The sequence below is a fragment of the Ambystoma mexicanum genome, chromosome 3p (assembly GCF_040938575.1).
Source record: "Ambystoma mexicanum isolate Mex_15411 chromosome 3p, UKY_AmexF1_1, whole genome shotgun sequence".
Lineage (NCBI taxonomy): Eukaryota > Metazoa > Chordata > Amphibia > Caudata > Ambystomatidae > Ambystoma > Ambystoma mexicanum.
The window spans coordinates 1,029,599,726-1,029,615,567 of NC_090925.1; the positions used below are offsets into that span (position 1 = coordinate 1,029,599,726).

Consider the following 15,842-nt stretch of genomic DNA (forward strand, 5'->3'; position numbering starts at 1 on the left):
GTCCCCCAATTTCAGGGTAGGAGGCTACCCGCCTTAAGTCATGCTGATGACATGATTTTACTCACAGAAAGCCTTAATCCTTACAGAAACTTGTGGATTCCTAAGTGGCTATATGGAGGATCGAGGCATGACGTCAAATGCTGGGAAATGCACTGCTTTGCGTTTCTCGGCACCACACAGACTACCTCAGATATCGATCTCTCTGAATGGCCACAGGCTAAAGATCTGCAGACATTTCACTTACCTGGGGATACGTTTTAATGAAGGCCTATCCTCGCAGAAAAACCTCGATGGACAACGGTTTAAAATGAACCAAAGCATCGGGGCATGTTCATATTCACCACCAAGGTAATGGGGCAGTACTCAGTTGAGTACATGTTTGAGATTTATAGGGGAAAGGCAATTGGTGTTGAGGCCTATTGCTTTGGTAATCTGGAGACTTTACAGATGGGGAAGAATCTTTCTTGCCCGTCTCCTTGGGGTCCACTCTTCCACATCCTCATATATTATATATCTGGAAAAGACCTACAATTCCTTGTGAACCTATTCTCTCTAAGGCTGATCTTTTTCTGGCGTGCCGTTGTGGGTAAGCAAAGAGGGAACTCTTAACAGGCTGTTGCTCAAGAATCTCTTGTGTAAAAGGAAATTTGCACAAAATTGGCTGGCTCATTTTATAAAAGGGGCCTTGAGCTGCTTGGGTCTGGCTTATTTTAACAACCAAGAAAGCTTTCTTGGTTTCCAGAAGGGAGCCCGACATGAAGGGCTGTTTGGCTGGAAGCTCTGTCTGCACCGTTTAGCGTGTCTCTTATGCACAGGAATAAGCACTCGCCACGCGGTGAAACTTTCATTGGAATTTTCATTGGAATTGATTGAAGTAATTATATTTGGTCTTGACTTGATTCTGCCTGCTACATTAAACTCTGGATTTTCTGTGGACTTTCTCGGTTTGATCTTTAGTAACATACTTCTTTGTTAAGTGTTGTTTGGCTGTCTGGCTGTTTGGAAACGTCCTAATCAATGTTTAAATCGTTGATATTCAACTAAGTAAGGAAATAACTGTTTAATTGGTGGAGTTAGCAGTTATACTCTATGCAGGTACTAATTGCATTGCTAACAACACAAGTGAAATTTGTATGAGTGCGTTTTTGAGCTGCGTAAATTGTAAAATTGTAAAAGTACCATGTTATCTTACTGCCCTATGAAAGCAATGGGTCGACTGACTTCGCAGCCTCTGGAGAATTAATAGCTGGGTAATATAGCAACAAAAGTTCCTATTTGTAGGAAAAGGGCCGAGTCTGTTTACAGTAATCTGTTACTGATTGTGTGAAACTATACAATTCCATGAACTTTTGTTGGTTTCCGTTTTATTATGCCCTGCTATGATTACATATGTGTAACTGCATAACTACGGGAATATTAAATGTTTCTGTGTATACCTGCGCAAATAGGCGAACCTGTGTCTGCTTTTGCTTATATTTAGTTCTTCTACTGCAAACGTAAAATTGCATAACCGCGGGACGTATTTGAACAGGTCAGTCCCATAGTATGGTGAGGTCCTTGTGGAGTGGCAAGATTTGTAAAACCCCTCCTACTAAAAGGACTCGGCCATTTAATAATACGACTGAGAGTTGTAAGGTGTTTCCTGCGAAAGTAAATATCTCTAAGACAGTAGTGTCGCAGTCAACATCAATTAATATAAGTATGGCAGAATCTCCTCCTGCATGTAACACCGACAATAAATATGAGAAGAACGCTCAAGATATTGCGCTATCGTTCATGCATTCGCAGGTTCATGCGCATAAAGCTGGTGCTGGTGACAAATCTGCTTTTTCCCCTCAAAGCTGCGTATGATCCAGGACCTCCAGTTCAGCAAAGCTTTTTGAGTATGCATGAAACAATATCTCATTCATCCAACTCAATTGGCGAAGAAGAGATCTCATTTAAACCGGTGTCTGACAACTCCTTTATGTCACCTGTAGTATTTGCAGAACTCAATAAAAGAGTTTGTCTTTCGCGGGGTGCTTCTACGCCAATATGTGCTGTTGGGGGGGGGGGGGTATGGATAATATCTATCTTCATAAATCCATGTGCTCTGATACTGTATGGTGTATCACAGCTACTTGACAGGAACTCAACCAGAGAAAGTGAAGATAGACTGGGTGCACAGAAAAGGCCAGAAGAAATGGGACCTAGAAGCAAGACCCCAGGATGTCTTGGTGGCCATATCCTCATACACTATGAAAGCGGACATTCTTCGGGTGGCAAGGACCCACCAGGACTGGACGATTAACGGTTCTCAGATGCACCTTTACCAGAGAAGAGCAATGCACACAGTGACCAGGGTGTTAATAACAAAAGAAAATTGCTTATAAGTGGACGTTTCCCTTTGGGCTTCAGTTTACGTGGGATGGCAAAGAACAACAGACCACTACATGTGAGGAAGGGCTGACCCTGATGAATATGGAAGGGGAAGAGGCCATCCGACGCAAACGCCCAGACATACCCCAATTGAGAGGGTAACACACCATGGGAATGGTCGGCATGCAGGGGATAGAAAGGTGACAAGGAAATAAAACTACCAGACCCTCTACCCAAATAAGGGATGAAGCTCTAAGCACAAATTAAATCACGGTCTACAGTAAAACTGTGGAGGGGAGGGCAAGAGGTGCAAAAAAAAAATAAGGTTACCAAAATATAAAGGGGAAAAAAAGAATGGACCCGGACAGAGGGAGGAAGTCTGAGATTATCTTCAGTCCAATTTGGGGTATAGTTCACCCTGGCAAAGGAAATTCCCAGGGTCCAACGCCCCAGATCAGTATCTGGAGTGGTTCATGAGAACCTAGACCAGGAATGGGGAAAAGGGAAGGGAGATGCAATTAGGAGGGTTTGGGGGAGGGGTTTTGGGAGTTTAGGACAATTGCGAGGATCTGTTGTATGGCCTAGACCTTATAAGGGGCTTTGAAAGAATATAAGGGACAAGGGTAGACATGGGCAAGTGGGTATTGGCATTTTTGGAAATGGCTGAAATTAACATAGTAACTCAGAATGTACAGGGCTTGAATTCACCAACAAAACACTCGATATTGCGGAGGCTTTCAGAGCTTTGGGCTAATATAATATTGCTTCAGCAACACATCCCCTCAAAGATGAATGGAGGATGTCACATGGGGCCTTCCCCTGACAATACTTTGCACGCAGCAGGATGAAAACAAAGGAGGTGGCAATTATGATAGGAGCTACCCTGTCATCCACCGAACAGTTCCTTTATAGGGATCCAGAGGGAAGATATTTAGTACTAGAGTGCACACTGGGGGAGCAAATTTATGCACTCGTCGCTATATATGCTCCAAATGAAAGGCAGGGTCTCTTTCTGAAGTTGCTACTCGAGAAAATAGGGGGTTAGTGTGAAGGGCAGGTGGTTATTGGAGGGGACTTCAACTGCGAAATGGATCCTTTGCTAGATAAAACGCTCCCGCTCCCCCCCCGAGGCGAGTTTCCCCCCACTCCCCCCCACATCCACAGACGAGGGAAATCGCCAGGCTCTGTGGAAACTATTCTGGGAATTGGGGGTCAGAGAGACCTGGAGATTCTTCCACAATACCAAAAGGGACTACCCTCTACACGGCAGTACATAAAGGATATTCAAGAATAGATATACTAGTCTCATCAACACTGATCCCTCTAGTGTTAAATATAGAAATTGAGGTTGACTATCTTACCGACCATGCCCCGGTGATACTGCATATCGAAATGACCAAGGATTGTCTATAGACCATGAAAACAATGTAGACTGAATGAGATGATCTTGGGGGATATTGCCCTTGGGGCACAATTGGAAGAAGAAAAAGCTAACTATTTTAAAGAAAACGATACTGGGGAAATGGACTGGTGGGTAGACTAGGACACAGGAAAATCGGTGGTTTGGGGAGAATGTATATCCCAAGCCACAGCTTGTTTTATATCCCAAGCCGTAGCTTATATCAGGGGAAAAGAGACCCTCTAGAATAAACTGGAGGAAGAGGTCAAAATGGCGAAGAACACAGCAGGAGCTACAAAAGATCACGGCACAGCTGGAAGCACATGTGGTGGGATGCTCCACACAAACCCTACTAAATACCAAACATACATATTATATTCCGGGGGGCAAAGCCAATTGTTTTTTAGCAGCCAAGCTACAGAAACAAAAAACCCGAAATTATATCACCCAACTCCGGGATGAGCACGGCACACTATACACAGCGGATGGGGATAAATTAAGGGTTATGGAATATTTTCATGCAGGCTTACTGAAACAAGAAGGGTTGGATCCGAATCTTCAGGCAAATTATGTGGATGAACTACAACTGCCCCAGATAGCTAGCAAGGAAAAGGAAATCCTTCAGAAGTCTATTATGGCACAAGAGGTCAACAACGCAATATCGCCCATACCGGGCAATAAAAGACCTGGACCTGACAGATTGGGAAACGGATATAATACAACCTTTAGATCTCGCCTGCTCACTAACACTTCTTTTTAACAAGATGAGAGGCGGGAGTGATCACGGAGGACATGGGGAAATCTACCACAGTATTAATCCTCAAATCATGGAAATGTCCCGCCAAATTGTGCTAATTATTGCCCCCATATCCTTACTAAACAGCAATGCTAAAATCTATGCCAACGTTCTAGCAGGGTGACTGACCTGTGTGCTGCCGGGGATAATTCAGGAAGACCAAGCTGGACTCATTATTGGAAAACACATGCAGGATAATATACGGAGGGCAGTAAATATAATAGATCATGGGACAAGAAATGGGCAAAAATTCTCCATAGTGGCACTAGACATGCAACAAGCATTTGACAGTCTAGACTGGGGGTATCTGCGGAGGGTCCTGGGGGCGTTCGGATTTCGTCCAGAATTTACGTGGATATTAGCCAACTTCCAAATACCCACGACACACTTCCTGCTTAATGGATGACGCACGGCTCAGGTCAGAATTGCTATGGCCATGGAACAGTTGGCGGCCATAATTAGACGAGACCAGGGGATCCAAGGGGTGGTGAGTGGATAAGGGACACACAAAGTAACACAATGTGCAGACAACCTACTGCTAATCCTGAAAGATACGAAACATTTGTTACCCAAGGTGATGGAGAGACTACAGGATTTCGCAACAGTTTCAGGGTTCACCATACACTACATGAAGTCTGAGGCACTTAATAAAACCGGGGAGAAATATTATAACTGTGCAAGGGATGTCCGCTGATTTGGGAAAACAAGAGTGTAGAGTATCTGGGGCTAAACCTAACGAAAGGATTAAGGTCTCTATGGGGCAGACGTAACCCCCTTGTGGAAAAACTTGCTGGAAGATCTCCACAGGTGGGACACGCAGGAACTCTCCTGGTTTCCACTAATAGTTGCAGTTAAAATGACGACACTACCTTGCCTGATTTATGTGGTGAGTTCACTCCCATACCAGCCTGTATGATCAAAACCTTACAGTCCAAAATGATCTCCTTCATATGGCATATGAAAAAAACAAGGATTCATAGAACACTCTTACTTCGGCCAACATTCGCGGGAGCGTTGGGAGTCCCAGAGGTAAAAAGATATATCCTGGCAGCTCAAATAGCACCTATGCTGAAGTGGGCAACAGAAGGGACACAAACGTGCTGTTGTGAAATTGAACAAGGTGTCCCACCCATCCCACTGAGAACACTACATGCTATGAGAAACAGAGCCTGAGGGGCGGGGGGACAATTACTAGAAGCAACCAAGACATTGAATCTGTGTGATTAATCCACAGCTAGATTTCCCATGACGGAAATTACCGCTTCAAAAGGTCTGGGTTTTTTTTTTCGGGTCAGCTGCGGGGGTGTCCCCCGCAACCCCCTCACTATACTATAAAGTATGGTGAGGGGGGTGTTGTGGGGGACACCCCCACTGGCCCCGCAACAGTTTTTATTTTTTTTATTACCGACCCCACCAAACATACATAGCACTAAAGGTTCAAACTTTTAGTAGTTAGAACTTTTGGTGGTATGGTTTTTAGGTCTTTTGGTGGGGTTGGTAATTTTAACTCTGTAATTTCATCATATACCAAGACATCATTACGGGGATGGAATCGGGCATTGAAATGGGAAAAAATATCCCGGGGCCTATGGCCATATACCACAATGGCTCAATGCCGACTTCCCACTGGAGTAGAAAGTAGCATTCTGGGACGCTTGGGCAGGATCAACACTCCCGACGTTGGGGGATTTCTTCCACATTGGGAACCCACTGCTTTTTGAAGAGTTCAAACAGAAATTCTGCATACAAGAGAGAAAAAGATATAAGTATATACAACTCAGACACTGGATCTCTCAGAGGGAGGTAAGATACGCAGGTACAAGTGCACCACTGGGACTAGAATTAACCCTCTGAGGAAGGCTTGGAAGGTAAGGGAATATCGAGAATATACAGATTGCTGGATAGGGCACAACCAGGAGACAAGCTCCCCTATATGAATAAATGGGAAGCATTGGAGGCCCGATTACAGAAGAGGAATGAAGTCCAATCTGGAGGAGGGTGCATAAAACATCTAAATGTACAGCCATTAAAGAAACAGCATACAAGATGTGTTATAGATGGTAGTTGACCCTCCCCCCCACCCATCACCTACATGGGATAAATGAAAACTACTCTCTATGCTGGAGGCAATGTGGAGAGGTGGGGGATCTAGATCATATGTGGTGGACATGGCTCAAAGCAAAAATCGAATGGAAAGAGATCTTGGGCCACATAAGGGAGATCATGGGGACACAATTACCAGACTCGCCAATTGTGATCCTGCTGGGGGCGTAGGTGGAGGAAGTCTATGCCGCAAGTGGCACCACCGCTACCCTCCTCACGCACTTTTTGATGGCAGCCCAAATGACGTTCTCCAAGGGATGGAAAACAGTAGAAGAACCCATATTAGCTTAGCGTTGGGTAAAAATAGTTCCATGGAAACGGTGTGCGCGTTGAGAGCCGGGACATACCAGAGGTTTCTAACAGTCTGGCTCCCTTTCCATGATTATCTCAAGGACAGAGAACATTAATTTCATAAACCCACTTTGCTCAAAAACGTACATGTGGTACGAATATAGTGGGGGACCAGGCAGCAGGGAAATGTCCTGAAGGAGATAGGAGAGTTAACCAATCCCGGAAGAACAATATCCATGCCAAACATGTTGGGGTTAGGGAGGGAATGAGAGGGGGAGTGGGGACGTTGTTAATATTTTGTTTACATTATACAAAAGGACTCATGATCACAGAAGACACATACCAGGCCTAACTGTCACTAAATGTATTAACTGTGTAACGGGATAACTCAATCCAACGAGTGTAAGATTGAATGTCATGTACTTGAAATATGTGATATGAGTGAACAAATAAATTATTTAAAAAAAGAAAACAGAAAGCATAGACGGCCTGTCCACCCAGCTGCTCAAAGACTTATTCTGGAGTTTCTGAAATAAAATCAGGGAGGACATGAACTTGAGTAAATCTTCTGTCAGACTGTACCTCCCAATATGCCCTGCTGGGGGCCCCACTGGATACTTCTCCATGGTTTCAGATTCTTGCCATCAGACTCTCCTGACCAGAGCCTGTCTAAATGCCCTTCTAAATGGTCACGTTAAGAGCGTAATGTGTACATGGTCAGGAGCCCAATATTTTGGCAATGTGTTTTGCTTGTGTGGCCAGGAGGAACCACTGCACATTTTGTGGTGTTCGTCCCCCTTTAATAACAAGGCCCAGAAAGCATTCCTATTGAATGCTCTTAGGGCTACCGGTTTACGTCTCTGGAGACGAGCTTTTTTTGTTTCTGCTGTCTCTCCTCAACCCAGGGGTTGCTTTTTTTCGTGCATGTTTCCTAAAGTCAGCTGGGAAACAAAGAATTAAACTTCTTACTGAGATGACTGTTATAAGTACAGGTTCTCTGCATAAATCAGATGCCGCATTACAGTAAATCTTTTTTAATCAATAATTCTTTTTATGTGATGAGACCTGATTGTGATGTAATCTTTTGCTCTTGTTTTGTTATATTTGTCAGTAGTGTTTCTTTGTTGATGTGTTTGATGGATATTTGTAAACCGAATAAACAGACTTGACCTGACATTTATTGCTTGTGGTTTCCTCTTGGTTAATACCCTCCACCATGTTTGTGAACATCTGGGGCACTCGTCATGCAGTGCAGGTCATTTGTGCACTTCGACGGTATGTGGTGTGTTATTGGGGGGCGGACAGTCTGGAGTTTGTGGATGCCAAACCTTCATATGACTGACAGTGGTTTGGTCAAAGGGGTCAGGCCCCACCACAAGTTAGTGGCTGCTTGCACCAGAGTAGGTATTCGGGGTGTTTTCCCAGACAGCCACAGCAGGTATTCTTTCCTCAACTGGGACACATCTATAAGGCTGGTTTCCAGATGAATAACACAGGATGTTTTAATGGTAAGTCCTCTTCCCTCTTTTTTTCCAAATGAAGTTTAAGTGGGGGTGCATTCAATACTTTCTTGCCATTTTATTGCGAACAACAAGAGATTCCTGGAACACGAGATTCCTGGGTGGTTCAATCAGTACAATGGTTTCACTTACAGTTTTCAAACCCCTGTGACTCAGTCCCCTGCCTAACCTTGGGGGACTGATAGTGGGGTGATCAAAAAGGCTACCCTGAGCTAGTGGATGCTGGCTATGAGGGGGAAGCAATAAGTCAAGGGGCACCCCACACCATAAAACACCAATGTCAACCAGGGTAAAGGGATCAAGTGAAATACCCTAGACTATGACCAAAATCATGGTACCCACAGAGCTATTCCAACCCCCTAGCCAGACCCAAGCACCCAGTCCAGGAATTAATGCCTTTCCCCTTGAGGGCTAGATGTTGCAATAGTCTGAATCTCTGGCAAGTGCAGAAATATTTTTTCCAAAGGAAGGATTCCTGGGAATTGTACAGACTAGTGCAGACCACGGGTGTCCTACAGAAAGAAAGTTGTGCCCGACAAATATGCAATGATAGTTATGCACATTATCCGCTTGAGAGCCTAAACCAAAAAACTGTTCTCCTGCTCCCCCTAGCATCAGAAATTACACAGTTGCCATTTGCCCATGGCAAAAGTGACATTCACACAAACTCTTGTTCACAGCAGATAATGTCGTCCAGGGAAAGAGACCCCACTCATTCTGGCTCAGGATGGAAATCCAAGAAGGTGGCAGACTATAATAAAAGCTCAGGCCCCCTTCAGCCAACAGGGCCACAGGCCTATGTTCAATCTGTGTCAATGAGACCCACTCGAGAAGATACGCAACTATAAAAGCCAGATTTCTCAGTCGGAGAATGTGAGGTGTTCAGAAAGGCACTGGGTCAGTGTGTTTGGAGAACAGGGCCCTGTAAAAGGTTAGGTGGTCACAAGACTGCAAACTCCCCAAGCATTTCCCTGAAACCCTGGGAGTGCAAGCTCATGTGCACAAAGATCCACCTCTGTCTCAGACATCTGAAAAAGGACATAATGCTCTGCCAAGCCTGAGACATGTTGGGTGGCTCCTACCCTGGACTCTCTGGAAGTGGGTACAAAAATCCAGTATCTGAAAACAAAGACCAGGGTGTTCAAGAATCACTGCGTTTGCGATGGCATCTAGTACCCATCCGAGGTTATAAGATTAAATGTCAGGTTATTATGTTTCTGGATACCCAGATATTGAAAAGCATTCAGCTACCATCTCAGGGGGACTTTTAGCAAATCTGCCAGGGGCACATGGGTCAGACAGCAATCGGGGAAAATACAAGCCTTACCATATTCATTTTATTACCTACCACTTCACTGAGCTATGGCTTCCTTCAAGTAGGGATGGAATATTAATGGTGGGGTCACAGCATATCCAGCAGGAGGTAATCTGCATAAAGAGAGCCTACATGGTTGGCGCCTGACAGCTCTATGCACCCTTATTGGAAATATGAGCTAAAGATACATGTTAGTGGCTCTATAGCCATTGCAGGCAATGGTGGGAGGGGGCACCCCTGTCTCGTACCTCTGCCGATAGACATCTCTCTGATTTTACCTCTTTGGTTTTGACCTAAGCAGTCGGGGAAGCAAATAATAGTATCCCTGCAAGCAGGTAATACCCTACTACAAAAGCCTCTATAGTGTAAGAAAAGCCACCTACATGTGACAGAATGAAATGCTTTTTCATCATCCAATGATGAGGCCGTTAGGTCTGTAACGCCTTCTTTGAGCACTTCAATAATGGGTTGCAATCTATGCCGTGTGGAGGTAGCATTGTGATTTGGCACAAACCCTGCTTGGTTGTGACGATCAGTTGAGCTAGCTAGAACGTTCTGGCGCCTAGTGACGGCATAGACTGGGGGTGACGAGATGAACAATGAGCTGGGCCCTTCCCGTCGAATTAACACCTCCCTAAGTGAAAGGGAAAGAATCCCCCAGTCTAATGCATCCAAATAAATCCTATGTAACCAAGGTATTTGCTGCTTAGCGTGGCCCATATCAAATGTTGATGGGAGACCATCTAGCCAAAGGGTACTAATCTCCTCCATTTCATCTCTGGGTATAGGCTGATAAAGAATACCCCTACGGTCAAGGGACAATCTAAGCAGCAATGCTTTTATCAGCACTTCAAGCAGCAGTGATTTCATTGTCTCCCCCATGTTTGCATATAAATGCTATTGGTAATTGTGAAACTTCATATTAATACCCTTCTGAAACCTAATTTTTCCACTAGCTTTTCTCACTATAGTTATTAATTTTCCAGTTGATTCTCTGTGCACCAATCATGCTGTCATTTTCCTGGATTTATCACATTCTCTGTGTATCTTGACCTTCTACTCATTGTAATCAAACCTACTCAGGTTTTCCATTGCTTCAGTATAATTAATCTAACCTCTAACCGCATCTGTGATATACCTTTCGCGCATGCAGGTCTATTTTCTGTATCCTGGATTTAAGTCTCCGCTATCAACAGGGAGTGCGTCAATGCTTTTGACAACCTCAATGATGAGGTAATGAGAATGCCTCTGGTCACCGGCTTGAATGTTTCCTATGGAGTTTATAAGTATCACAGTGACCCATTTGTTGATGAGAATTCTGGATCTATAGCCTCGGCTCTTAATTTACAGGTGAGCATCCTGGGAAGAGACTGTCTTCAAATCAGTGATTCCAATCGGGAGTGGTCTGGTAGGGTTCTTCCCAGGAATTCATTCTCTTTTAATTAGAGAAAAGTCTCTGTTCCGTAAGCAAACAGCATTTTCTGATATGGACATCATGTGCTCCTGAATATTTTAAATATATCCTGCCGCATTCCTGTTGTACTCTTCAGATCTCTAAAAAATCCAGGACAGTTAAGGATTCAATCAATGATCTAGAGGTCAGTATTGGTGGCTTAGAGGTTGGGATCAATCTAAACAAATTAAGTGTGCAATTTAAAATCACCTCCACATAGGTAAACATCTCTTCTATATGGCCCACCCAGGTTCACCACAATGTGAAAGAAATAGTTTTTCCACATTGGGGGCACAGATATTAATGTGACAAGTTTTCATACCATTGAGTACCCTAAATCAGGATTACCCAGACACCTTTGCGACTTGGCCATGATCAATTCAAAGGGTGCTTCAGTATAACCCATATCACTAATACTGCCACAGCAAATGGGAGAGCTGTATGTTTGCCCTCTCTTTCAAGGCCAGTTTTCTATGCTCCTCTGCAGTGAGATAGGCCTCTTGCAACAGTACATGTGAATATGATGCCTATGAAGATGCGCCTGTATTCTGAAATATTTCATATAACTATTCAAACCCATTATATTCCAAGTAGCTATATGATCTTTGGTTGACCTGTCAAAGTGGTGTCCTTAATTTCACATCCCTAAGTGCATACCTTTGTAACTCCATTGTGAGCGTTCTTCCCTAACGCCAACCCCAGGAAGAGATATCCACCTCCCTAAACACCCCTTTTGAGAACAACTGTACAGAAGTCCACAAACTTCTAAAACAAATCTGAATGAACAATAAATACAATTAAACAGTAAAAAGATTTTAATTCAGAGACGTTAAAGATTTTTCTATCTGGTCTGTTTTTCTATGAGGGCTTGCTCTACCTCAACCGCCTCCTTGACTTTCTTCTCCATGACCCGTTACAGTAATCCTGGTACCTTTCGTGGTGTTACTGGTTCGCTCGGGCATCTTTGTGCAATTGCTTTTTCCTGCTGCGGGCTCATGCATGCCTGTCAGCAGTCTCTGCATCTCCTCGCAGCGTCTCCAGGTCTGGTCCCTCTGATTCAAGCTCAGGTCTGACCCTGTGGTCCGATTCCTGGTCTCTCGTGGGCATCCAATTCTCCAGCCTGGACAGTTTATAACACGGTGTGTGTTCAGCGAGGCTCTGGCAGACATTTCTGTTCTCCTTGTCGAGCATCCAGGAATGATCTATCTGAAAGCATAGTCCTTCTTCCCTTTTTATGTTTGGTTTAGGCCCTGGAAGACTGTACTGCATATGTTGGTTCTGCAGTGGGTTTTTTACTCCTGGTCAGCTTCTTAGTCAGTTTTTTTGTCAACTGCATCTGCGTAGGTCTCCTTCTTCCTTGTCACAGTATGGCTTATGCAGATGGGGTACTCTACACTACAGAAGTAAAAGTGTGTGGGGTCGCTGAGAGGAAAGATAGGAGAGATTGGGATTCTATATATCATGTTCTCCCAGGATAGTGATCCCCAATCCCACAGGGGGGGCTCCTGTGTGCCACCCCCAGTGGGACTGTTGGACTGTGGCTGCACCACCCTGGCCACATGAGAAAGGGCTCACTGCTAAATTACTGCCAAACATGTTTACTGTTGCCACCACTTGGTCCCATAGGTTTACCACAGGGTTACAAGTTGTGGAAGGGTGGTGTTAATCCCCATTTTTGAAGTCCAGAGACTTTGGCAGAATACCCATGAGAGGAAATTTCCCCATGGTAATTCTGGCTATATTTATCTGAACTGGCCTATTGACCTCTAGCATGATGCTGGAGGAAAGCCCTCCACTTCAAGGTCAAACATTTAATTTGGTGGTGTGGTGCAAATGGTGACAATTCCACTACTGCCATAAAATTGGCACCATTTTGTTACTGCACCACAGAACTTGCAATGAGGCCCATGGTCTTTGGCCCCCTGGATTTTGTGTAATCTTTAAAAATACTTGAGTTGAGTTAACACAAGTTCAAGATCCTAGCGTGGGGACATTGGGGATGGGGAGTGTATTGCAGATGATATAGGGATTTTTATAATCTGTGTACCATGCTGTGTTTGGAATGGCAAGCCCCTACTGCTGTGTATGCATGGCTACGGCCCTTTGACGTAACAGTTTGGACATTGGTTTCAGAATGTTGCTTTCTTTGGGTCTGTTCTGATACTGCTATGTAACTCCAGCATACACTCTTGGAAATATGTATGTCTCCTGTGGGTGCTAACTATTACAGAATGGTTGTGGAGGACATTTTGCAGTTGGTACACTAGTGGAGGTGGCGTGAAGTGCCTGCACTTTAATATGGTGTACGTCATTGGCCTTGTTGCCATTAACAAACCGAGATGCCACCATTTATGTTTCGTATGGTGTGCCTCTCATAATACCCTGTACTTGGAGATTGAAGGAAGGTATTGCTACATGACACAAATTAATAAGCATTACACATGTAAAGTATGGATAATATACAGACCAACCCACATACATTTGCACCCGACAACATCATCATCGCCATTAAGACCAGCCATATACAGGATGGCAGGCCATCTGACTGTTAGCTTTGTTTTGCGTACTTGTTGGGCTGGCCAACGTACACAGATGACGCATCTAAAGTGTGCAATTGTAATGTGTGCATCGCTTCCGTTACCTATACATGTGTCCAGCATAAATCATCGCAGCAGTGACTGGCATCAGTGACTTTACTTGTGGACAGTCGTTCCTCATGGTGTGCACTCCAGGTATTTTCTTTGTGCGTGCCAAGCGTAGCGCACTGTCATGTGAGCGACTAGCTCTGGAAAGGAATAACACAAACGAAAGCAAAAGCAGACATACGCACACAGAGCATGCTGTTCCAGAACATTCCCATACTTTAGAAATATCACAATTGTAAGTGCTTTATTTTGCCACAGAATGTTAATGACAAAGTGTAATTTGGCTGCATTCACTGGTCTTTCATTTCGCTAATCCAGTGAGCAATGCCGTCTGTGCACTTCTGTTCTTGTGTAGCAAAGTGGAAAAAGGAGTACTTAGTGGTGCTTGATGGGCCGTGTGGAAGAACACATTGTCTTTGAAAGGTAGACAAGGTAGCAGCTGGTGCCTGTGGCATGCCTTACGGCATAAAGGTTTGCAGGTTGGTTCGTATTGCAGGAACCGCAAATGGACACACCGGGCCATATCGGTCGGCTCAGATAATAACGACGGAAAAGAAATCTCTTATGGTAATCTTCAAATGCTTGGTCCACCACCCGTCTATTGGAATGTGGAAGGTCTGGCATATGCAGTAAGGTGCAAGATATCTGAGAAGAAAGAGGAATAAGAGTAAAAGTAAGTAGCGGTATTTGTGGCAGCATACAGGACAAGAGTTTGCGGGAGGAATGTTGTAACGGCTGTCTGCCTCATGGACCATGTACTGTGTGTTAGTGAGTTGTCAAATGTTAACCCACTGCCTTGCTATTTGTCTTCACATTGCCACCAGATGCGCTTTTCATGTGTTTCCTTTTTACAAAACTTGTCAATAGTAGCAAGTGTTGTTCGACCCACGGCACAATATGCCTGTGTGTCTGCAAATAAAGTAATAAAACAAGAACCCTCATGGGGGGTGACCTGGGATTGCTGGAGAGTGGAGGAGCTGGTTTGATAAGAAGTGCATCAATGAAATGTGAGCGGTTTGTGTGCCGGTTGACCGCTGCATGCAGAAAGTGGCTGTTATAAGGTTCAGTGCACTGAGGGTGCGTAGACCTAATAAATGTGTGAAAGGGCAAAACGGGGAATGTAGGAGTGAGTAGAAGATGCTGCTGTTTCCACGACTAGAGTTCCCTTTTCGAGTGCGGAAGAATGCCAGCATAAGGAAGTACAATCACAGTTGCAATTTACAGGGAATGGCGGAGACATGGCACTGTAACAGCGCGTCTTTACTGCTGTCACAAAACTCCATACAAAATAAACTAAACCTTACGAATATAACCACCATATATAAAAACGAAATAACTTGCACCAAAAAAGAAGCATACAACGTCAGAATCGATCAGGCAGGATCCTCTACCAAAGAATTATTTAAAATTCTAAAAGAATTAGAAAATCCCAATCCATCTACAGACACATGTCTGAAAGACAAACCCTGGTGCACTAGCATCCAAAACGCCCTCAACAATAAAATCTTAGGACTCCAAACTAAAATCGAGGACAAACACCAACAACTGTCCAACAACAAGCGTACCAACCTTGGCTCACCAACGTCCACTGACACTAAATCAAGCTTCACTTTCAAGAAAGTAACTACTACGACAGAAGTTCAAAAAATCATCACCTTAAAACCCTCGAACTGCAAAGGGGACAGCTGCCCCGCCCAGATGATAAAAGACGCAGCCAGAGATCCATCCCCCTTCATCACCAAACTTATAAACCTATCATTCCTCAACAATTCAGTCCCCAGCAACCTAAAACAATCCTGGGTTCTCCCACTCTTGAAAAAACAATCATTAGACCCAACCATACCCCCCAACTACAGACCCATCACCAGAGTCCCATTCCTATTAAAAATACTGGACAGAGTCGCCTATCTCCAAATTCAAGAATACCTGGAATCCAACCAACTACTAGGATTGCGTCAATCT

At 44.3% G+C, this 15,842-nt stretch overlaps 1 long non-coding RNA gene across 1 annotated transcript in view; it reads left to right on the forward strand.

Moving 5' to 3' along the window:
* The window catches only part of LOC138581199 (uncharacterized), a 475,801-nt gene that overhangs the window by 398,971 nt on the left and 60,988 nt on the right, over window positions 1-15,842 (forward strand). The window lies entirely within an intron of this gene.